The sequence below is a fragment of the Saimiri boliviensis genome, chromosome 7 (genome assembly GCF_048565385.1).
Source record: "Saimiri boliviensis isolate mSaiBol1 chromosome 7, mSaiBol1.pri, whole genome shotgun sequence".
NCBI classification, from domain to species: Eukaryota; Metazoa; Chordata; class Mammalia; order Primates; family Cebidae; genus Saimiri; species Saimiri boliviensis.
The window spans coordinates 48,235,500-48,261,451 of NC_133455.1; positions in this window are offsets into that span (position 1 = coordinate 48,235,500).

Consider the following 25,952-nt stretch of genomic DNA (forward strand, 5'->3'; position numbering starts at 1 on the left):
TACGGATTCAAAGATAATGATTTGACTGCTAAAACTAGGCAAATGAATGTATCTCATTAACCCAACCATGAGATTACTTCCAGGGACAGACTCGTGGCCTACACGGGGCTGACCAGAAGTATTTACTTTCAGTGTTGTCACTTTATTGAAGTAAAGGGGTAAGCATCCCTACTCTTCTGCTGGATTAAAATTATGAAACTATGGCACAGAAACTTATTCAGCCATTGTGTCAATACAGCTACAAACCATCTTTTTAAAAATAGAGACAACACAGACAAAAGAAACAGCAAATAAAGCAAAATAAAAGCATAATTTATTATACCACCACAACTCATGCATTACAAAATAATCTAAAATATTGAAAAAATATTGAAAATATATAAGTGAAATTAAACTTAGAAATATATAGGTGAAAATTTTAACATCAATTATTAAATACAAAGTACATATTTAAACAATTATATATTAATTTTCTCTTTAAAATAATTAAATATATTATGAGAAGTATGTATATATATGTATAGAGGTATACAGACAGATGGATTCAGAGAGTGCTTCTAATACTGGCAGAGCTTGCATAACATCTGCCATCCAGTTTAATGAAGAAATGATACATCCCCTTAATGTATCAAATTGGCTACATATATCTATACTACTGAAAATTCTCTTACTTAATTGACTCTGGAGAACTCCTTTTGCACAATGGTTTATTCAATGGGAGATAATGTAGCAAATATGCAAGAGCAGGAATTCCAGTGAGACTACCAATTGACATATTAGCGTATAAAGCTATGTGACATTCAATTATTTATTTGACTGTCCTGTGCTTACTTTCCTCCTGATTAAAATAGAAATATTTTAATTATTTAACCTGCTCCTAAGGCTATTTTAATTATTGTAAGATAATAAAGGGAAAAGATCAACCACATCCTCCAAGTACAGAAGGTCTCTAATGTATGCTGGTTTACCTTATGATATTTTGACTTTGATGGTTGTTAACTGATATATATGCAGTAGAAACCATACTTCAAATTCTAATTTTTTATCTTTTCCCTGGCTAGCGATATGCAATAAGATATTCTCTTGTGATGCTTGGTGGTGGCAACCAGCCATTATGTTTTTCATTTTCAGTATAGCATTTCATAAGTTACATGACATAATAGAAAAATTTATTATAAAATAGGTTTTGTGTTATATGATTTTCCCCATCTCTAGGCTAATGCAATAGTTCTAAATAAATTTAAGGTAGGTTAGGTTGCACAATGATATTCTATATGTTAGATGTGTTAAACACATTTTCAGTTCCTGAGAGTTTCAAATCCCTGATTGGTTTATTGGAACATAATCTTATTGTAGGTCAAAAAGAATCTACATTAACCAAAATTAACAGTATTCATATTTATACCTGATGTTATACAATCTAACCCTCCAAAAATAAAAGGATAGGTACATAAAGATAGTAATAGTATTGTGTGTGTTTTAATGTAGATAGTTAAATTTACTTGTAATAACAGACTACAATTTATGATAACGTTTGTGTTAAACCTGAAAAAAAAAATTGTATAGAAATTATGAGTTTAACTGTAAATATAAACCTAAGTGTAAATGTACTTCCTTGGCATCTGAAGAAAAGTAAGTAATAATATTTTATAGCATTTTGGAGTGCCTTTGTTTTTCCTTCTCTGATATTCTGTAGTTTCAGTAACTGCATAAGGAATGAGAGCACAGGCTCTCCATTACACCAGCTAAGTCACATTGGGTAAGTTCCTTAAGCACTGCATGGCTCAATTTTCTCATCCATAAAATGATGATGATAATAGAAACACTTTATAGGGGTAATATTGGGATTACCTGAGTTGATACAGGAAAAAAAAAACACAAAGCTTAGCTTGTATAAAATACCATGTATGTTTTCTTAAACAGAGAAGTAAAGCACTTCATAGAAATCAATAGAACTAGAAAAAATATTTTAAAATTCATAAGGAACTAGAAAAGAGCCTGAATAGCCAAGGCAATCCTAAGCAAAAAGAACAAAGCTGGAGACAACACTCTAATTGACTTCCTATAAAATAGACAAACCTATAAAATGGGAGGAATTTTTCGCAAACTATGCATCTCACAAAGTTCTGATATCCAGTATATTTAAGGAACTTAAATAAATTTACAAGAAAAAAAAAAACTCGACATTAAAAAGTGAGCAAATAATAAAACCAGACACTTTTCAAAAGAAGACATACATGCAGCCAACAAGCATATGAAAGAAAGGTCAACATCACTGATCATTAGAGAAATGTGAATCAAATTACAATACGATACCATCTCATACCAGTCAGAATGGCTATTATTGAAAAGTCCAAAAATAACGGGTGCTTGTGAGTTGCAAAGGAAAAGGAAAACTTATAGGCTGTTGGTGGTAGTGCAAATTAGTTTAATCACTGTAGGAAACAGTGTGATGATTCCTCAGTGACCTAAAGAGGGAAACATTATTTACCCAGCAATCCCATTACTAGCTATATAGTCAAAGGAATATAGATCCTTTTATCATAAAGAAATTTGCATGTAAATGTTCACTGCAGCACTATTCACAATAGCACAGACATGGAATTAACCTAAATTCCTATCAATGTAGACTGGATCAAGAAAATGTGGCACATATACACTGTGGAATACTAAGCAACCATAAAAAAGAATGAGATCATGTCCTTTGCAGGGACTTGGATGGAGCTGGAGATTATTTTCATTAGTAAACTAATGCAAGAATAGAAAACCAAATTCTACTTGCTCTTACTTATAAGGGGGAGCTAATTTGAGAGAACACATGGACACAGAAGGAAACAATAGACATTGGAGCCCAGTGAAGGGTGAAGGTTGGGAGGAGGGAAAACAAAAGGAAAAATAACTAATGGGTACTAGGCTTAATATCTGGGTGTTGAAATAATTTCTACAACAAACCCCCATGACATGCGTTGACCTATATAACAAACCTGTGCATGTATCCCTGAACTTAAAAGTTAATAAACAGAAATTAAAAACATTCCTACTCTTTTCTCCTATTAAAATATTTCTACACTATAATTCCACATATTTTCTTGGTAATATATCATGCCTTTGTAAATCTACTTTTTAATTTTTTGCTAATGCCGAGAATAACGTTTTTAGGAGAATAAAGAAACATTTTAATTTGGGACAAAACTAAACTTTATTTTAAATTTAGAAATGAGGATATAATGCTGCCAATAAGGATATTTTACGAACACCATATGTCCACGGATGTACATGATATTGTTCAAGAATAAAGTGGCTTTTCCCTCTATAAAAATGTTCAGAGTTATTAGTATTAATAAATATAACAAAGTATAAATCACTTTTAAAGCTCTAGTGTGCTGTTTTATATTGTTGTGTAACCTTCTGACCCACTGGAAATGAACATGTAGGGAATCCATTTTAATAGCTTCTTCCTGTAGGCTTGAGGGATTCTATAGCTAGCATAAGTACTAAACAAAAAATGTAGTTGGGTATTTCCACTCATTTCAAGATCTCTATGTCAGAAAGTTTTGTGTTGAGTTGGCACCTCCTAGGAATACAAGTGAATAAACAACACAGAAAGAGGTAAGAGAACAGAAATATTTGTTCAACGCTGTGCATGTTATAACAACGTGCAACATCATTTATGATATGTTACCTCAGCCAAAAATGACATGATGTTATAAATCACTAATTTCTCAATTTTGAAAAGGAAGTTGGAAATATGGGATAAGGTCATGCTCAGTTCAGGTCATGAAAACTAAAAAATGTGCAGGTTGTACTTTGTATAATGTTTTACCAAATCCCAGAGGCAGTTCAATATCATAGTTATTACTATTATTTTCTTCTTGGAAAAGAAAGGAAATGAAAACATTTTTCCTGATATTTGAGGCATTATAAAAGGGCCTGGAAGAGTTTTATTTTTTATTTAATACTTATAAAATTCTGGCTTGGTCTTTATTTCATAAGCTAATATTCCAGCAAATAAATATGAATACCTGTTTTTTTTAACATTCCCTATTCTCAGTAATATATTTTTAAAACCTATATTGATTATTCTAAATCTCTGCTTCCTGGACTTTATTTTTTTTTATCTTCAGGAATCCTTCAAAACCATTATTGAACTAGACACATATATGTATTTACATATTTATTATGTACATATTTGTGTGTGTGAGGGGGGTGGGTGTACATACATAATTTTCAAAGGCAAGATAATATATGCAATAGGATCTGAGAAATCAAATCAAACAGCTGTTTTGACCTAGAAGGAGTGCTCTGCTAGAAGAATGAGAAATACACGTGTTTTCAAAGGCTGTCTACTATCATTGTGCCAATGGAACTTCTTTCCCCATCAATAAGACTTCTATTTCTCTCACTTGATCTAGGTAGAAAAAAATCACATCGAGAACCACAGGCCATAAGATGAATTATCCAATAGAAGAGAAAAGAAAGTATCTATGTGGTTTCAGGGCTGTTTAATTGCCTAGAACAGTCTCCCTTATTCTCCTAAGTTTAGCAGGAAGGACTGAGGTTGGCTCCCTGTTACGGTCCCTGTTAAAACTAATCTATCACCTTTATGTTTTGTATTCCAGTAAACAGCAGCAAGCCTATTGAATTAGTTTACTGTACCTTTATTTCAAAACTTGCAATATATAGTCAAGATAAATTTTCTCATATGGAATTCTTGCTGCACTTTTTATCCATTTATTCCACATTTATTGCCTATTTCCTATGTGTAAACCTTTTAAGCAATTAAAATAGGGTAATCGAATTGATATCCCTACCTATAATGGAACTTCAGTGAAAAAGGTAAGTAAATTAAAAATGCAATAGACTGAAACAAGAGCCATCATGAATATATATATATAAAGAGTGCAACAGGAGAAAGTGTGGCTTAGATGCAGGAATCAGACAGATGGAGATAAATATATCATCTTTATGAAAACCCCTAGGTTGGAAGACATAGCTGGCTAACACTGCATCAAAGAATTACACTTATCCACCAAGGTACAGACATAGCTGAAAAACCGCAAACTTCCTCTGTTGAGGTTACCCCTGCAAAATTTATGTCATGAAGAGACCCCTGAATCTAAAAAAGCAAAGAGCTAAGCTAAGCATGTCCAGCTCCTTTTTGTTAAATCTCAAATCAGAAATCTCACTCTTCCACCCACAGAGAGAAATGGATACTTGGTAGGAAAGGAGCTTTGAAGTGTTATTCTAGTAAATTCTTCCACATGGAAACATGAAGAGCTACAATACACAGCAGTTTACCAATGGGTTTGACTCTAAGCATTAAATGACTGTAAGACAGCCCTTCCATGGGGATGTTCAGCCCTGCCTCCCTTGCACAAGTCTCATTATTCTAAGAATAAAGCAAAATCTAGGGAACCCTGGACTCTGATACCTTACCCTCACCAGATCAATTCCCAAATACAGCATAGATTTACGTAAAACATGTAATTCTTATAATACTCATTATTCTGGGACTTTTGACACACATTAAATAATATTGGCCACAACATAGCTCTGTATAATAACTGAGGATCTTCTATGTAACTTAAACTTAAAAATAAAGGTATTGAACTGGAAAATAATTATTTTTATATAGTTTGCTTGATGAAGGAAACATTTTATTATGCTCACACTGCTAAATAAATTGATTTAACTGTATATTTAAGATGTCATATTTAGGTTTACAAAAGTATACTTGAGCCTAATAGGTATCTCTCTTTTTGTCTCTCCCTCTCTTTTGGCTTCATAGAATTACAATGAAGATATAGAATTTTGATTGCAGCATCATACATGTTACTCTACATTAATATGAAAATGGGGAACAAAGTAAACCCTGTCGTCTCTTAATTTAGTAAACTCTACAGATATCCTGCATTTCTAGTTTTAGAGTACATGTAAATAAAACTTGGTTTATAATTTCATAAATTTATATAGCCTTAATTGTTTTATCTAGGTGTTATTCTCAGAAGAATCTTCGTCTGGCAGAGGCAGAGGGTCACAGCTAGACAAAGACAGTTCTCTTCAGCTATGTGAATGTCTTCTTGTTTATTAAGAATTACAGACCTAGTTTTGCTGATTAGCCTCACTTCTGTCATTGTATCTCCAGCTTGGGAAGAAACTAGTCTTTCATGCCTTGGGAGAAAAAAAAAAAAAAAAAAAAAAAAAAACCTCTCCTGGAACATTTAAGTTAATTATTCAGGGTACTTTGTTGTTCTTTAATTGTTGGTTATGAGAGAGAGAGAGAGAGAGAGAGAGAGAGAGAGAGAGAGTTTAAATCTCCTCTTCTGATAAAACAATATCAAAGATCAATATGTCATTATAGAAACATTAAATTGTTAATATGGTTATGTGTTAAAGCTTGCAATCTCAAAACCTAATAATTGGTCAGCAAAATGATTGCCTGCATTTCCTTCAAAATTAGAAAATACAAACAGATTACACAACATATTATTGACACACTGACAACTGTAAACCCATGGGAGACATTGTCTCAACTCCACCTCTTCATTAAAAAAAAAACTGAAATAAACAAATTTACCTAGGAGTTATTCTTCCTCTAACTTTACGATGCATTATTCAATTGTGAGTCATGGAGATTCTTGAATCTGTCAGTTTATATTTTCATCAAATTTTGAGAACTTTTGGCTAATATTTCCACAAATATTTGTTATGCTCACTCATTTCTTTTGAGTACTACAGTTATATATGTTACATACATTAGGGTATTTGCTATTTGAAATTGTCATCATTTTTGGTTCTCTGCTTTTTAGTCATTGATTTTTTTAATTCTTTCTGCCTGTGTTGCATTTTGGATGGTTTCTTTTGCTATGTGTACATACCCAGTGTTGAGGGTATAGTATCTTTTACAATAGCTTACTCAAGTATAATGAATGTCTGAAAAAGCAAACATTCTCAAAACCTGTAAAGTTACACTGAATAAATAATTAAATTTTAATACTTGATTTTTCTTATCAAAATAATTGTTGACATTGTCTATAGAAATATTTATTTAATAACTATAGGGGTGTCTTTTTAACAATATTCAAAAATATTGAATGGTTACTGAGTGACCTATATGCCAGTTACTCTCCTTGGTACTTTCAAGTACAGTACTGTAATCAGGTGATTTTTACAGCAAATCTGGAGAATAGCTGCTATTGTCATTTAATAAGAAATTTTATCAGTATTACGGCAAGCAAATGATGACAGCATTGGTAAACTATAAATCTAAAAGTAGATTCTTATTTACCCAGGTGTCTAAGTCCATGTTCTTTTTCCCATGAGTCATGACCTCTTCTAAAATAAGTAAAAATTTTCTAAGAGTGGAAAGGTGAGGAATTAGTCTTTGAAAACCGACCCCCAAACATTATAAAATTAATTTATGTCTGAGAAATTAAAAATATGTCTTGATGGTATAAATTCTAGAAATTAAAGCTTGTCAAATAGCCAGTTTTGAGACATAAAACAAAATAACATTAAGAAATATTGTATTAAAAATTCCAAAGTGATATGAAAATGTCATTTCCAAAGAAATCAGTGGTCCCCACCAAATCCCATTATCATAAAACCCAGGAATAAAAAGTTTAATTTTATGTTCTATGATTAATATCAGCAGATACTCTATGTCTGAAGTTATATAATGATAAAGAATAAAGGACTATTCTTTAAAAATCCAGTTTACATTACCCTACATTCTATCTTTGAAGTGCCAACATAAGTATGCTGTTAACTGGGAGCTAATAATTTAAAATATTTTGATGCTGTGTTGGTGTTACAGAAATTTGTGTTCATTCACTAATGGATTGGGCATTTTCTATCAGATTTCCCACAGTGGGGATAAAAAAGCTAGGTCAATTTTTTGTTCCTAACTGTAGAAACAACAACTACGTTGTGTAATTTTCAGTATACCTCACGGAAAAAAAAAAGTTGAGTATCTTGAAATGTATGTATCACCAGCAGATATAATTCTTACGATAATTATTTGCAGACCTAGGTTTACTTCTCTATTGAAAGAATAGTTTCCTTTATTTTTTTTTTAATTGCAAGTTTCATATTTCCTAATTCTTGTGATAACCACTACAGACCAAAACAGATTTTTGGACAAGAATAGTTGGAATGCATTCAAATTGGATGTTCTTTCACATTTATTATTTCACACTTAATTTTACACAGTTAAAATATTTAGCTCTTCCGGTATGCATTATTCACTGAGGATTTCATGGCATGCATCATATAAGTGGGAAATAAAACAAAAATATTTTTTCAGCATTTCATAACTCTTCTTCCCAATAATGAATTTTTAAAAAGAAGAAAACTCCATCATTATTCTCTTATTTTCTCTAAGCCCTTTTATTCTAATATCTTTCATCACATTTTTTACTTATATCTTCTCTTAGTTAGAAAATCGGAAAAAATATCCTGAAAAAGGTAAGCAATTTTTATCACTTTTGCTTGAAATTGGACACATTTACTATATAAAACAACACTTTATGCTAACTCAAAGGCTTACTTGAATACAAATCATGAGACACTCTTAGTGTAAGACCTTGTTGAGATTTGTTAACTCACCTGTATCAGATGGGTAAAAACAGCAACTAATTTCCAATTATGCCCTAAAATGTATGTTGAAGAGATGTATTCATTTTTCTCCAAACAACAGTACACCATTTTTTATTTCCAGTGTCAAGAAATGTTTGGAGGCAGAACAGGTGTGGAATTGCCCAATCAAAGAATAAGAAACTTTTACCAGAACCTTATTCAGAATGATTTCTCCCTCTCTGAGATTGGTTATGTATTAGTCCATTCTCACACTGCTATAAAGAGCTACCTGAGACTGGGTAATTTATAAAGAAAAGAGGTTCAATTTTGACTCACACTTCAACAGGCTGTACAAGCAGCATGGCTGGGAAGGCCTCAGGAAACTTACAATCACGACATTAGAAGGGCAAAGGGGAAGCAAGCACACTTTCACATGGCAGCAGGAGAGACAGTGCACAAGGGAGGGTGCTACACACTATCAGATCTCTTGAGAACTCTCTCATTAGGCAGCACAAGGGGGATGGTGCTAAACTATTAGAAACCACCCCCATTGTCTAATCACCTCTCAACAGACCCTGCCTTCAACACTCTGTATCATAATTCACCATAAGATTTGGGTGTGGACACAGAGCCAAACTGTATCGTGTTTTAATAAATGTGATTGGACCCTAAGTGGCTATTTCAGTAGTAAGAGCACCACAGATTCTTAAACCAACATTCATCCTTATCTGACCCAAACTGAGCTAATCACATTAGCTGTACATCCAGACTGTGATTATGAATCAGAGCTGGTAACCCTAATCAAATTAAGTCAATCATAAAGATTTTCCTTTATTTTCCATCCTATCACAAAGAGCAGATGAGTCCTTCTCTGTTGGTAGTTACTTTGAAACATAAATTCCAGAAGCTATTGATCACCATCAGTGGAGAGAAAGAAGAAAGTAAGCAGTTCAGAGGCAAAGAACAAAAAGGATGAGATGGAGGAATGATGCATGGTAGTGTTTTATTTCCTTCCCAGCTTTTATGAAATATTTTGATTCTTCCCAATAATTCCCACCTCTACTCAGCTATTTCAATATGTCTTTGACTGATTTGATAGTAAATGTGGCCTGACAATAAACAATAGCAAATTTCCAATATCTGGGGGAATTTATTTACAATATTTATTATATTCCTTCAATAATGAGAATCAGAGAATATTCATAGTCATACATATCCTGAGGCCTAAAATAATCTAAGAGCTGTTAACACTGGTCACTAATCTTGAAATATACTCCATGCCACTTGAAACTACTATTATACATTCAGTTGAGAAAGCAAAGAGGAAATATATTTGATTTTTAGTACTTTCACATTTAGATTGATTATATCTGGCTTATTTTTAGAGATTTGATACTCTGACATTATAAAGTCTCCCTGTTATCACTAGATATACCAAAATATTAATTTATGTTTATAACATTTACCAATCAGTGCCAAACATATAGGAAAAAGTATGACTTATTTTGTGACATTCATTGAATTGAAGGATGCATTTAAATAAATATATGTGCAATGCTCATAAAATTGAGCCTATTTTAGAAAGCAAAACAAACAATAGCTTTACATCAATTTAAAAAATATTCCGTGATTAATTTGTTTTCTCTCCTGACTAAGGTCTTTCATTGAAAGGAACTATTATTTAACCATAAAATATTGTTTAAAAAAGCCAAAATTCCAGTTATATATGGCTATTTTTCTCAGACAATGAATTGTAATTACTTTTAATACTTTCTTATTATACTAGAAAAGACTGACAATGATTAAATATACACAGGAATTATAAATTGAGAAAACAAGTTGACAGATTAAGAGTTAAGCTCACTGTGCACAAATACTGACAATTTCTTCTATTTTTTGCATTTTATATCAGTCATGCTATATTTAGTAATGACATTTACTGTTTGGGTTAACAATATTTTTTCTGGCTGTGCATTTCTTCCCTGATTAGGGCAAGGAAGCAGGAACACATCACTCTCATCCTCTTCAGACAATTCCCCTGAAGCTGTATTTATGTTGGGATGGATTCAAAATTGCTCTCAAAATTTTAAGAATTTTGTTCCAGCCTAACTTATGAGTCTAAATTATCATTTTAAAAATTTACTTAGCTTCATACAAGGTCTGTTCTATAATTTTCTTTTTTCTTTGAAATTTATTTAATACTGATAATATAGTTTTATTACATTTTAATAAATAAATAAATTCCATCTTTCTAGGGACATAGCAAGTGGGTGGTATTTATGGAAGTACTTTCTTCAACTCCCCTATCGTAAAGTGGCTGGATCTCTAGTTCCAAAAAGCTACAGACTGGCTGGTAAATCAATTCCTAACACACTATTATAAAAAGTAGGAGTGACATAGAAATACAGGTGGTAGCAAAGGAGAGAGAAATAGACAAAGATAACATTTTAAAAATTAATTTTATTGTGTTTATAGTTTAATTGTGTCAAATTTCCAGTTCTTCCATAAGCCAGATTAGTATATTATGGTAGACAGTAAACAGGTCAGAAATAGTTCTGCTATTTCTTCTTCTTCTTCTTCTTCTTCTTCTTCTTCAAAAAAAAAAAACAGATCTTGATCATATTGAATTTCTCTTCCACTTGAATTTAGCAGTGGCCTTGTTTTGGTTAAAGATACATGAGTGGAAGGGATGTGTGTCTCTTCTAAGTGGGAACTTTAAGAGTGAGTAAATGTTTCACACTGTTCCCCCTCCATTGTGGTTACTGTCAATGGCCCAAATAATGGCTACAGCAGCCTGGTTCCCATAGTGAGGTGATAGCAACAGCAGAAGAATCCACATCTAAAACAGACACTGAGCTCACACAAACAAAGAAAATCACAACTCTTCATAATTCTTGCAGTCACTGATATTTGGGAGTTGTTTATTACTTCAGAATAAGCCAGACTTCCTGTCAGACAGAATGACATTATCTCTATTATTTAATATAAAATGTCTATGCTTATAATTAGCATACTAACACAGCCAATATGGTTTTATAACAGTTTTTAATTTGTGAGGCAATATGTACTAAAACAATCAATCACTTTTTCTTAATAGGGAGTAATTTAGAGTAAAGGCATAGCAATGCCATGTTTTCTTGACACACAGAATCATAATCTCTTTGTTGTTTCGTTAAACTTTTTATGTATTTTTTTCTTTCTGTATCACTGTATTCAAAATTTCCTTCAGCTAAGTCTTTCAGCAATTATCATTCAAATTTTTTGGCTTTTTTTTTTCTTTGAATCTTACCAGATATATATTAAAGTTTTCAAAAATTTTTAATCTTTTTACTTCTTTGTAGTTTCTATCTCTTAATACTCTCTACTGATTAAACTCTTTAAATATATTTTCTAGTTCTTTTTAAAAAAATAATTATTTTTGTAGAGACGAGATCTCAGCATGCTACACAGGCTGTTCTCAAATACTTGGCTTCAAGTGATTCTCCCAGCTCGACTCCCAAAGTGCTGGGAATTACAGTCATGAGCCACCATGCCCAACACTCTTCTAGCTTTTTATTTCTAGCTTTAGCTGTATCTGTTTGGCATTTTCATCTGTCTGTTGACCTTTCATGTTTAACGTGACATTTTATTTCTAGAACTATTTTTTTTTCCAAATGTGTTTTAAAATCCTAAGCACATATTTTGATTGCTATAAGTATTAATTAGGGTTCTGTAGAGGAACAGAACTAATAGGATGTATAAAGGGGAGTTTAGTAAGTATTAATGAACATGATCATAAGGTCCTACAATAGGTCATCTGCAACCTGAGGAGCAAGGAAAGCCAGTCCCAGACCCAAAAGTGAAGAACTTGGAGTCTGATGTTCAAAATCAAGAAGGATCCAGCACAGGAGAAAGATGTAGGCTGGGAAACTAGTCCAGTCTAGTCTTTTCAAGTTTTGTCTGCTTTATATACGAGTCATGCTGACAGCTTATTAGATGGTGCCTTGTCAGTTTAAAAGTGGGTCTGCCTTCTTCAGCCCACTGACCCAAATGTTAATCTCTTTGGCAACACCCTCATAGACACATCCAGGGTATCAATACTTTGTATTGCTCAATTCAGTCAAGTTGACACTCAGCATTATCCATCATAAGCCCACCCCTTGTCACCTTGAACCCATACACATCTGAGATCATACATAATCTTCAAAAAAAGACAATTAAAGCATAATTATGCCTAAAACAATACAACTATCCTTCATAAAACTGGAAATGCACCAATCTCCAACTCAAATACTATTACATAAAGTTAACAATACTTACAAGCTAATGTGAAGACAATAAACCTTACGTCACATGATAAAAGAGTAAGGAAATAAAATAATTTCTTCATACAAACACAATATGTTTTTAATAAAATAAGGGGAAAATACTCATAACAATTACAATCCTCATTTCTGAAGCTTGACATGTGGTCTTAGCTGGTAGTGATAACTACCTTCTTCTACGTCCCATTCTGTATTCCCTTTGCCTTCAGCAAGCACCTCAGCAGGTTGTGGTTATTTTCCTGGTGGAGAGACCCAAACCTTGATTCCTGAAGGGTCTGGGCAAATTGGAATCCTACCTAGATTGGGCTATTATAGTTTCCCGTTTACCTTTATCACATCATAGTAATACTAAGAGATGTCTTAACGGATCTCCTGTATTCCACGTATATTTTTCCCTAATTCTCACATAGAGTATGGTCTGATTTCATCTTGATAGTCTAGGACAGTCACCCCAGCCAACACTGTTAACTCCCTTTGTAGTCTGTTGACTTAAAGTTAGAAGGAGCTTAAAGTGAGGTGGCAAATTTAATTTCCAGTTTAATGGAATCATTGTTTCTCATGGTGGCTGTATTCTTCCATCTGGAACTAAGACCTCTAAACCAGCAGAACATAATGTCACAGAAACAAGAAGCAAAAATTTTGCTGGTGAATCATTACGGGTGATGGTGAGTGGTGCCACTTCCACTTCCACACCCTGATTCTCCGACCTGTGAATCCTGGCTATGGGAGAAGCAGAACTATATATTGGATGCTGATTCAAAGCCTACATGGCTTTCTGGAGAACTTTGCCCCAGGCCTGCAAAGTATTGTCACCTAGTAGGCATTGTAATTGTGACTTCAAAAGGCCATTCTACCATTCTATCAATCCATCTGCTTCAAGATGATGGAGAACATGGTAAGAAAAGTGAATTCCATGAGCATGAGCCTATTGCCATACTTTTCTATCAGTAAAATGAGTGCCTTGGTCAGAGACAATGCTGTGTAGAATACCATGACGGTAGGTAATGTGTTCCGTAAGTCCACGGATGGTAGTCTTCGAAGAGGCATTGCATGCAGGATAGGCAATCCTATATCCAGAGTAAGTGTCTATTCCAGTGAGGACAAACCTCTGCATTTTCTATGATGGAAGAGGTCCAGTATAATCAATCTGCCACCAGGAAGCTGGTTTATCACCTAAAGGAATGGTGTCATGTTGGGGGCTCAGTGTTGGTTTCTGCTGTTGGAAAATTGGGCACTCAGTAGTGGCAGTACCCAGGTCAGCCTTAGCTGGTGGAAATCTATGTTTCTAAGCACATGCACAACTTCAATGCCTGCCACCCTGACCACTTTGTTCATGGGCTCATTGGGTGATGACAGGGGTGGCTGGGGGAAGAGGCTGAGTCGTGCCCACAGAATGGGGTATGGGTCATTCTATCCACTTGATTATTAAACACTTCCTCTGCTGAAGTGACCCATTGGTAGATACTCACATGGGATACAAATATCTTCACAGTTATTGACCACTCAAAGAGGTCCATCCACACATCTCTTGCCAAATTCATTTGACATTAATTTTCCAATCATGCTTCTTCCAAGTCTATGACCATCCAGTCAAATCATTGGCCACAGCCCATGAATCAATATATAATCATAAATCTGGCCATTTATTTTTCAATGCAAAGTGCACAAGCAGGTGTACTTCTTGAAGTTCTGTCCACCTGGAATATTTCCCTTCACTGCTATCCTTCATGGATGTCCTAGGAAAGGGCTGTAGTGTTGCAGCTGTCCACTTTTGGGAGGTGCCTTCATATCGTGTGAACCAGGCCCTAGTCTCCTCTTCTTCTGTCAACTGATCACAGGGAACTCCCCATGAGGCCATTGGTGCAGGCTGGGGAAGAGAAAGTAGGGGAGAAGAATTGGAGACCAGGGGCATTGGAGCCACTTTGTCAGGTAACTTAATTGTGCCTTTAGGAACTGCTTGAGCCCAATCACACGTATACCATTTCCACTGGATGATGGAATGCTGCTGTGCATGACCCACATTATGGCTAGATGGGTCAGAAAGTCCCCAGTTCATGACAGGCAGTTCAGGTTTCATGGTGACTAGACAATCCATACTCAAATGTTCAGCTTCCACCAAACCCCAGTAACAGGCCAAGAGTGGTCTCTCAAAAGGATAGTAGTTATCTGCAGAAGATGATAGGGCTTTGTTCCAAAATTCTAGAGTCCTCCACTGTGATTCACCTATGGGGGGCCTGCCAAAGACACCAAGCATCATCCCTCTCTGCCACTGACACCTCAAGCACCATTAAATCTTCTGAATCATATAGCCCAAGAGGTAAAGTGGCCTGCACAGGAGCCCGGGCCTGTTGCAGAGCCTTCTCCTATTCTGGACTACACTCAAAACTGTCAGTCATTCAGGTCACTTGATAAATGGGCCAGAGTGGCTGGCTGGTTAGCTCAGTGGGTTAGAGCGTTGTGACAATAATAATAAATGGGCCAGAGTAACACACCCATATGAGGAATATGTTGTCTCCAAAATTCAAATAGGTTCACTAGGCATTGTGCCTCTTTCTTGGTTGTAGGAGGGGCCAAAGTCAGCTGCTTATCCTTCCTCTTAGAAGGAATATCTTGACAGGCCTCATACCACTGGACCACTGGAAATTTTACTGAGGTAAAAGGTCCCTGAATTCTAGTTGGATTCATTTTGAAAAGATCACCAAATACCCAGACTGCTAGCCAGATTAATAAAAAAGAAAAAGGAGAAGAATCAAATTGATGCAATAAAAAACTATAAAGGGGACATCACCACTGACTCCACAGAAATACAAATTACAATTAGAGATTGCTACAAACAGCTCTATGCACATAAACCAGTAAACCTGGAAGAAATGGATAAATTCCTAGACATGTGCACCCTTCAAAGTCTAAACCAGGAAGAAGTTGAAACCTTGAACAGACCAATAACAAGGGTTGAATTTGAGGCAGCAATTAATAGCCTACCAACCAAAAAGTCCAGTTCCATACAGGTTTACAGTTGATTTCTACCAGACGTACAAAGAAGAGCTGGTACCATTCCTTCTGAAACTATTACAGACAGTATAAAAAAAAGGGAATCCTTCCCAAATCACTTTATGAACTCAACATCATCCTGATACCAAAGCCCAGCAGAGACTCAACAAGAAAAGAAAACTTCAGGCCAATATCCATGATGGACATAGATGCAAAAATCTTCAATAAAATACTGGCAAGCCAATTGCAACAGCATATCAAAAAGCTTATCCTTCACAATCAAGTAGGCTTCATTCCGGGGATGCCAGGTTGGTTCAACATACACAAGTCTATAAATGCAATGCACCACATAAACAGAACCAAAAACAAAAACCACACGATTATCTCAATAGATGAAGAGAAGGTCTTTGACAAAATTCAGCTGTCCTTTATACTAAAAACTCTCAATAAACTAGGTAGCGAAGGAACATATCTCAAAATAATGAAAGCTATTTATGACAAACCTACAGCCAATATCATACTGAATGGGCAAATATTGAAAGCATTTCCTTTGAAATCCAGTGCTAGACAAGGATGCCCTCTCTCACCACTCCTATTCAATATACTATTGGAAGTTCTAGCCAGAGTAATTAGGCAAGAAAAAGAAATAAAGGGTATTCAATTAGGAAAAGAGGAAGTCAAATTGTCTCTATTTGCAGATTATATGATGGTATATTTAGAAGATCCTATAATTTCATCACAAAATCTCCTTAAACTAATAAGCAACTTCAGGAAAGTCTCAAGATACAAAATCAATGTTCAGGACCTAATTAAACTCCAGAGCTTCTGCACAGCAAAAGAAGCTATCATCAGAGTGAACAGGCAACCAACAGAATGGGAAAAAATTTATGCAATCTGCCCATCTGACAAAGGGCTAATATCCAGAATCTACAAAGAACTGAAACAGATCTATAAGAAAAAAACAAAAAAACCCACCCAAAAGTGGGCAAAGGATATGAACACTTTTCAAAAGAAGACATATATGAGGCCAACAAACATATGAAAAAATGCTTATCATCACTGGTCATTAAAGAAATGCAAATCAAAACTGCATTGAGATACCACCTTATGCTAGTTAGAATGGCAATCATTAAAAAATCTGGAGACAACAGATGCTGGAGATGATGTGGAGAACTAGGAACACTTTTACACTATTGGTGGGAGTGTAAACTAGTTCAACCATTGTGGAAGACAGTGTGGCACCTCCTCAATGACCTTAAAATAGAAATTCCATTTGACCCAGCAAATCCCATTACTGGGTATATACCCACAGCATCATAAATCATTCTATTATAAAGACACATGCACACCTATGTTCACAGAGGCACTGTTAACAATAGCAAAGACCTGGAACCAACCCAAATTCCCATCAACAATAGACTGGACAGGGAAAATGTGGCACATCCACACCATGGAATACTATGCAGCCACGCAAAATGATGAGTTTGTGTCCTTTGTATGGTCATGTATGAATCTGGAAACCATCATTCTCAGCAAACTGACACAAGAACAGAAAATAGGTGTTGAACAATGAGAACACATGGACACAGGGAGGGGAGCATAACACACTGGGGTCTGTTGGGAGGGGACAAAGGAAGGGAAAGTGGGCAGGTGGGGAGGTCAGGGAGGGATAACATGGGGAGAAATGCTAGATGTAGGTGACGGGAGGATGGAGGCATCAAACCATATTGCCATGTGTGTACCTATGCAACAAACCTGCATGATCTGCACATGGACCCTGAAACCTAAAGTACAATTGCAAAAAAGAAAAGAAAAAAATATATATCTATTTCTATGCCTGTTCTCCAGATTTCTGTTTATATCAATTAGAAAATTCAAGCAGTTCTTCTCAAGTGTAATGCACCTCCTTATGGGTAACTCTCTCACACTCTAGGGGCCTGCCAGGACTTTATTCTAGTTATAGGTCTAGAAGCAAATGGGGTGTTGGGGTGGTTCCTGAGGGGACTCAACATTATCTTGCCTGGCAACTGCCTCATGGGAGGCCATCACTTTTACCTCAGGCAGTTCAGGGTTCATCTCCTCAGACAAAGGTGTTAAGGCTGATGGCAGCCGAAGTTGGGGAGGAGATGTTGTCACTACTGAGGATGGGGAAGCTTTTTCTTCTGGTAAAAAGGTTCATTAGAATTTACAAAGTCAGTGTCCCCAGGTTCATCAGGGTCCTCCCACATGTTCTCATTCCAAGTTTTAGGGTTCCCATTCCAAGTTGCAGTGTCTCATTCTTTCCAACAATGCTGTCACTTTAACAGTAGACACCTGGCAAGGCTGTCCTTGCACCTTCCATTGTGCATCAGCCACTTACATGATAAGTACTATGTTTGTTTTTCCACAATTTCAGTTCTTCATCTACAGGAGATAAGATTCTCACTCAGGGCAATCTTAGCAGATTTGTGGCTTAGTATCTGCTTCTGAAGCTAGGAGTTAGAATCCCGAGCTCCTCCTTTTCTTTCATCACTTTGTCCCCTGAACTTAGGAGCAACCAATCAGTTTCATTATGGTTCTTGGTTCTCCACATATGGTCAAATGTATTGTGTGGAGAGGCACTAAATTCCTTGTCTCCCACAAGCAGTGAATCAGGAATGCCAAATGCATTTATTTCGCATAACTCTCTAAACAGTTCATGCCAAGTACTATCAGCATTCTCCATACTATTAGAGTAGAGTCCTTAGCATTTTGGGGTCTAATCATATTAAGCAGCTAACTCCAGAAATCCCCAAACCAATTAAAGGATACTATCCTTAATATTCTGTTCCTTTGTAACCACTGCTGGTACCAAAATCTGTGTTAGTCAGGTTTCTCCAGAGGGACAGAATTAATAGAATCTCTCTCTTAATCTCTCTCTCTCTCTCTCTCTCTCTCTCTCTCTCTCTCTCTATATATATATATATATATATATATGTAATATTTATATGTATATATATGTAATATTTATATGTATGAAATATATATGTAGAATATATATATATAAATGGAATATATATGGAATACTTTTTACATTTTTCTTCATGCTTTATATTCTAGCTATGCTGGCAGTTGATCAGATTGTGTCCACCAAGAATAAGGGTGTTTCTCCCTTTCCCATCCCACTGTCTCAAAGGTTAATCTCCTTTGACAATACCTTCACAGATAAACCCAGGATCAATACTTTGTATCCTTCAATCCAATCAAGCTGACACTCAGTATTAAGCATCACACTATATACTGTGTTTTTGTCATTTTTAATGACTGCAGTCCTATAAGATATATATATATATATATATATATATATATGTATATATAATTATTTATTTAAAATAAGGTAGTTGCCTTCTTGTGTGCTTGGTAATATTTAACTATAAAAATATTGCTATATATTCATCTGGCAGACACATACGAAACTAAACTGACATAACTTTTGTGTCAAGAAGATTTGCATATGTTTTAGTTAGACAACAGGAGACATGCCTTATTTGGTTGCATTTTAGCTCTCCTCAAATTTCTTGTCATCATACCAGAATACCAGATTCAGAAGTTGGCTTACATATACTAACCCAGTATCAATGATCGTCTGAGTAGCCAATATCTGGAAAATTTCTCCCATCAATTTATATCTAGGCTTCTAGATCTGGTGCCAGCTTTCCAAAAATTATCATATTTATTTTAGAAGTGTCCTTCAAAAACTCTTCCACACAGCAAGAGAAACAATCATTAGAGTGAACAGGCAACCAACAGAATGGGAAAAAAAATTGTTGCAATCTACCCATCTGACAAATGGCTAACATACAGTATCTACAAAGAACTAAAGCAGATTTACAGGAAAAAAAAATTCAAAAATGGGTGAAGGAGATGAACAGTCACTTTTCAAAGAAGATATTTATGTGATCAACAAACATATGAAAAAATGTTCATCATCAGTAGTCATTAGAGAAATGCAAATCAAAACCACATTGAGATACCATCTCATGCCAGTTAGAATGGCGATAATTAAAAATTTGGAGACAACCTATGCTGGAAAGGATGTGAAGATAAAGGAACACTTTTACATTGTTGGTGGGAGTGTAAATAAGTTCACTCATTATGGAAGATAGTGTGGCGATTCCTCAAAGATCTAGAAATAGAAATTCTATTTAAGCCAGCAATCCCATTACTGGATATATACCCAAAGGATTATAAATTGTTCTATTATAAAGACACATGCACACATATGTTCGTTGTCACAATGTTTACAATAGCAAAGACATGAAACCAACCCAAATGCCCATCAATGATAGAATGCACAAAGAAAATGTGACACATATACACCATGGAATACTATTCAGCCATAAAAAACGATGAGTTCGTGTCCTTTGTACAGATATGGATGAATCCAGAAACCATCATTCTCAGCAAACTGACACAAGAACGAAAAACCAAACACCACGTTTTCACTCATAGGCGGGTGATGAACAATGAGAAGACTTGGGCACAGGGTAGGAAACAACACTTACTGGGGTAGGTGGAAGGGTGAAGGGGAAGGGAAAGGAGGGATAGCAGGGGATGGGAAAGATGGGGAGGAATAACACTGGGAGAAATGCGTGATGTAGGCAATGGGGGGATAGAGACAGCAAACCAATGACATGTATGTACCAATGAAACAATCCTGCAGGATGCAGGATGTGTACATGTACCCCAGAGTCCAAAGGACAATTAAAAAAAAAAAAAAAACCTCTTCCAATTCTTACAATAACATCAATGCCACAAAATTGCATCCTTTCAGTATCTAGTGGTTCTTCAGTGGATGATTTCTTAAAGCATTCCCTCTTCATGTAGTCTAAGGTTAGGCCCTACAATCTATATTTTCACAAGCTTGCCCTTTAATGATTCAAGAGGTAGGTGGAAGTTTGAAGAACCTTTGAGAAATACTGCCATTAAAATGTCAGAAATTTATTTTGAAAGTCAGCTAAAGTGAGCTAAGGAGATCAATAACAAGTTAAATAATATATACATTTTGCTTTTCTTTTATATTGGTTTCTTTTTTTCCCCAGCTTTTATTTTAGATTCTGGGGTACATGGGGAGGTTTGTTCTTGGGTATATTACATGACGCTGAGGTTTGGGGTATGAATGATCTCATCACCCAGGCATTGACCATACTACCCAGTTAGTTTTTCAATCTTTCTCTGCCCTCCTCCTCCCCTCTCGAGTACTTTTCACTGTTTATTGTTGTCATCCTTAGATCCATGATCCCTCAATGTTTAGTTCCCACTTCTAAGTGAAAACATGTGGTATTTGGTTTTCTGTTTCTGTGTTAATTTGCTTATAATAATGGCCTTCAGCTCCACTTATGTTGCTTTAAAGGAAATAATTTTTTATGGCTACATTGTATTACATGGTATATATATACACCACATTTTCTTTATCCAATAAACTTTGATGAGCACCTAGACTCATTCCATGTATTTGCTATTTTGAATAGTGCTGTGATGAACATATGACTGCATGTTTTGGGTAGAATAATTTATTTCATTTTGAATACATACCCAGGAATGAGGTTTCTGGGTTGAATTGTAGTTTTATTTTAATTTCATTGAGAAATTTCCACACTGTTTTCCAAAGTGGCTGAGCAAATCTACATTGTCACCAACACTGTGTTAGCATTCTCTTCTCTCTGCAGTCTCACCAGTATCTGTGTTTTTTCACCTTTTAATAATAGCAATTTAGACTGGTATGTTATATTATCTTATTGCGCTTTGATTTGTGTCTGTCTGATGCTTTTATGGTTTTTTTTTTTTTTTTTTTTTTTTTTTTTTTTTTTTTTTGAGAGGTATCTGTTCATGTGTTTGGCCCCATTTTTAATGGGGTTATTTGTTATTTGTTGGATTCTTTAAGTTCTCTACAGATTCTGGATATTGGACATCCGTCTGATGCATGAGTTGTGAATATTTTCTCTTGTTCTTTAGCTCATATGTTTACTGTATTGATGGTTACTTTTGCTGTGCAGAAGTTGTTTAGTTTAATTAGGTCCTACTTGTTAATTTTTGTTTTTGGTTCAATTGCTTTTGATGACTTAGTCATAAACCCTTTCCCAAGATTGATGTCCAGAATGGTGTTTCCTTGGTTTTATTCAAGAATTCTAATAGTTTGAGGTCTTGCATTTCAATTTTTAATCCATGGTAAGTCAAGTTTTTGTATATGATAGAAGGTAAGAGTCCAGTGTCCTTCTTCTCCATATGGCTTGCGAGTTATCCAAGCACCAATTATTTAATAGAGAATTCTTTCTCCATTGCTTATTTTTGTTGACATTGTTGAAGATCAGAATGGCTATAGGTTTGCAGGTTTTTCTGGATTCCCTATTTTGTTCCGTTTGTCTATGTATTTGTTTTTGTACCACTATCATGCTGGTTGGGTTACTATGGCCTTATAGCACAGTTTGAAGTTGATCTTTGGCTTTGGCTTTGTTCTTTTTGCTTAATATTGCTTTGGCTATCCAGTTATTTTTAGTCCCACGTGAATTTTAGAACTCTTTTTTCAATTATGTGAAAAATTACATTGGTAGTTTGATAGGAACAGCATTGAATCTGTAGGTTGCTTTGGACAATACGGTCATGTTAATGATATCAATTCTTCCAAGCCATAAACACGGACTTTTTTTCCATTTGTTTGTCATTAATGATTTATGCTGTATGCTTAGGTTTTTATGTGGCCATTGTGAATGGGATTACATTCTTGATTTGGCTCTCAGTTTGAACATTATTGGTGTATCAAAATGGTACTGATTTTCATGCATTGATTTTGTATTCTGAAACTTTACTGAAGTCAAAATATTACATTTTAGAATGATTACTTTGATATCACTCTATGAAATAAAGGGAATAGACAGATTGGAGGGAAACAGTTGGCTCCAAGTTCAGAGAGAGATACTTGGAAGGACTAAACTAATGTAGTTGTATGGTGAGAAAGAATTACATGAGTTAAAATGTAAGAAGTATAATTAAGGTGACTTAAGGACTGTTAAGTTGTGAGAGGAGGTCAGAAAATGAAAGACTTAGAATTGTACCTTTGTTTCTTATTTATTTTTAAGGATTCTAGTTATATAATCTAAAATAGAGAAGGCAGACATTCTGACTTTTTTTTTTTTTTGGAGTTAGATATGGAATATGATTACTTGAGCTTTGGGCATTCTGAATATCTGAGGATATTTAGAGGGCAATTTTATATATTGTTTTTGGAGTTAAGATGGAGAAATGAATTTGTTATATACATTTTGAAGATATTTATATAAGGAGAGTACTGGAAACCACTGAAATTAATAAGGTGATCCAGCAAGATTGCAAAGAAAGGGAAGGAGAAGAGACCAAAAAAAAAAAAAAAAAAAAAAAAAGGAAAGAAAGAAAAGGAAAAAGCTAGAGTGCAATAGTGCAATAGTATTCAAAACAGTCATAAAAGCAGAACTAGTAATTATTGTCATGCTAAATATATATCTAATCCCAAAATAAACCACGCTAAGACAATATTCTGTGGTAGGTTTTGTTTGTCCAGTTTTAGACGATCTGGAAACTAGTCTCTGTGTCTAGATAATGATTTACAGCAGCATTATCAGCCGTTACTGTGTATCTTAATAACTTACAGAGCTTTGAAGAGATATACATTCTTGGACCTCACCTCTGGAAATTTTTAATCAGAAGATTTTTGAAACACAGCCAGGTTTGCAAATCAAAATTTTATACTTACCAAGGTAATTTCACATGGAGTTAAAAATTATTGCTTTAACTTACAATGGCTTAGTTTGTACTATAAATATATATACTGCTATTTCATTATTTTAATCTTTTTATATGTAATTATTTATAATTAAGTGTCCCAAGTATTTGCCTATTGTTTCTAAAATCCAATTTAAACATTCTACACCTATGATAAACTTAAAAAGAAACTTCTAAGAAATATATTTTCTTTTCTCTCTGTTCAATTTAATACTTTAAAATGTTTAATGTTTTATAGCTCAAGGTAAATACTTTATATTTCAGGGTGAATACTGGAGTGAGAAAGATATGTTAATATACAGGAAAATTGGATTAGCATTCTTTATGCATATGTTTCATATTATATGTTAGTTATACTCAAGGGGTATTTCTTATTCAGAAATCCACTAGGTGGCATTACAAACTATAATGTTTTAATAATACATTGATTAAACACTTAATAAAATTATGTTATAAAGCACCTGTTCATAATTTCTTTCAAATAATCTCAGCTATATTTTCTACCTTTATGTTACATAGTAATAATTGAAGACTTGTTAAAATTAGGATTTTTCAAAACTTTCATTGAAAATCTATGTTGCTGAAAATATGTATATAATACTGAAGAAAATAGTTTAGGGGACATTCTTATTCTCCCAAGATACATTTAAGTTCTCATAGGCTTTATATTTCCAAATCCCACCTGTTTTTAATGAATACTGTCTGACAAAGGAAATAAAAACAATGAAAATAGCTTAGATAGCAAAATGTTGAGAACATTTATTAATGAAATTTGGCATGTTTAACTTGAGGTTAATCTGATCCAGGAAATTTTTTTCTCATTTCTACTTAAAATTGTTAGACATTCAGACTCTGTCTACCTAAAACCATAAGATTAAACTTTTGAATCACCTGAGGAGTCATTTTAATCAGATATTCAATTGAAGTAATTTCTTGTTCTCTACATAATTGAATTTTGGTTTAGGATTTCATAGAGAAATTAGTTGTGTAATGTTCTCTCAATGTGGGGAATGAATGTATGTGAAACTTGTTGGACATGATTACAAAGAGTGGAGAGAACCTTTGGAAGAGAGACTATAAAGTGGATAGAAAAGTAGGAATATATAATTCTGAAATATGGCCTTTCATAAAATAATGGAAGCTGCAGAAGTACACTTCTGTGCCTTGAAATTGCGTTTCTGTATCTCTGAGGGAGGTGGGAATTGAAATCAAGTGTCAGCTACATTTGCTGGCAGGAATTTCATGTAAAAAGATCAGAATTGAGATCAGCTAGTGTATTGGGGAAGTGGTTTTAGAAATGCCACAGGGTATATATGAAAATATTTTACTTTGTTATACCAAACTATGCAATTTATGAATGCTACTTAACTTTTTCTTGTCTCATATGGTCAGAAAATTCTTATGTATTAATTAAAGGAAAGAATAGAAGGCTGATGTTAATCATATGTTTAAAGCAATGCTTTCATGGAGTAAAATTAGTTAACTTATTCTCAATTTAATAGTACTCTTCTGGACCCAAGCAGAACATGCAAAATTTATAAAGAGCATTGAGGTGTATAGATGAGTAATAGATAATAATATTTGTTTTGCTTAGGAATGTGATAGAAGAGAGAGATGATAATTGGACAAACATGGTTGAATTACAAAATATGTAGTAGTATACCCAGAAGATATACTTACTGGTATAAAATAGGAATTGCCATGCATTTGCATTCCTCAATGATGGAGCAAATTCATTTAAATTCAGACAAAATATAAATGTTAATGAAAATATGCTGCAAGGGAACAACAATTAACAGAGGGTAAAAACAGGAACTGCAAAGACAATTTGAAGAAAATGAAACATAGAAAACAAAAATATTGTACTATCAAGTGAACAGAGACAAAAATCACTCTCTTAAAAAGAAAAAAAAATCACAAAAGAAGAAATGAATGCATTTTCCCAAACTTATTAATTAGAATATAAATCTGGTTTTAGTTATATACTTAAGACATGGTAGTTCCTGCAACTAAACTTCTTTACGTATTGCAATTGCAGCCACCAGATCTTCATCCCATCAGTGCCTCTGTCTCATCTAACTTAGAAACTTCATGTGCTCACCCTAAAACCCTTGGATTATTCCTTAACTACTTTTTTTTCCTCATGCCACACATTTGTTATAAAGATTTTGTCTTCTAGATTTTGTCTGTATTTCTAGATTTTGTCTTCAAATTATATTTATAATTCAGTCACATCTTATTACTTCTGCTGCAACCACTATAATTTCAGCAGCCAATATGTCTCATGGGGAATAGTTTTATCTTCCT